The sequence below is a fragment of the Moschus berezovskii genome, chromosome 17 (assembly GCF_049115385.1).
Source record: "Moschus berezovskii isolate FMDL1 chromosome 17, NW_MosBer_1.0, whole genome shotgun sequence".
NCBI lineage: Eukaryota > Metazoa > Chordata > Mammalia > Artiodactyla > Moschidae > Moschus > Moschus berezovskii.
Window position 1 is genome coordinate 47703193 of NC_142476.1, and position 679 is coordinate 47703871.

Sequence of the window (679 nt, forward strand, 5' to 3'; positions counted from 1 at the left end):
TGCCCCCTCACACTGTAGGTCCCTGCAGCAGAAGGTAAGGATGGTTCAATCACAGCATTGTGCTTTTTAGTTCGTTTGGGCCCTCACTACTTTTGTAAGTCATGGAACGTACCACCTGGGGAATCCCCATTTCACCCTCAAGAAAGTTGCTCCCAACTCCAAGTCTGTCCCACCCTGCCCCTGGTCTCTGCCTCCCGACTCCTGGGAGATTTCACATCCTGCCAGAGACCTTTCAGTAGGTGGCCCCTCCACTGTCCTTTCATGCCTTGGTTTTATCCACCTTTTTGTACACACCCTCTTCACACACGCACACCTCTAAGAAAAGCCTCCAGCTCTGCTGTGTTTGGGGGCACTCCCTCCTTCTCCCTACACTCTTCTCATCTTCAGGACCCCTCAGTGCTCGCTAGGCACCTGAAGACATGCAGAGGTTTCCTCAATCTTAAATTTTAAAAATCACAACTTTGTAACCACCTCATCTCTCACATTTTCCCTTCTTTCAGCAAGTATTGTTCGAGCCATGCCAGGCTCTTCAAGGCAGTGGGGATTCCAGGATAAACAAAACTGGTCAAACCCCTGCCTTCAAGGGGCTGACACTCCAGTGCAACCAAGCTACTTGGAGGAGCAGGGAATGCCCCCACCTTCTACCTGCTCACAGAAACACAGCACATCTTGGTGAAAA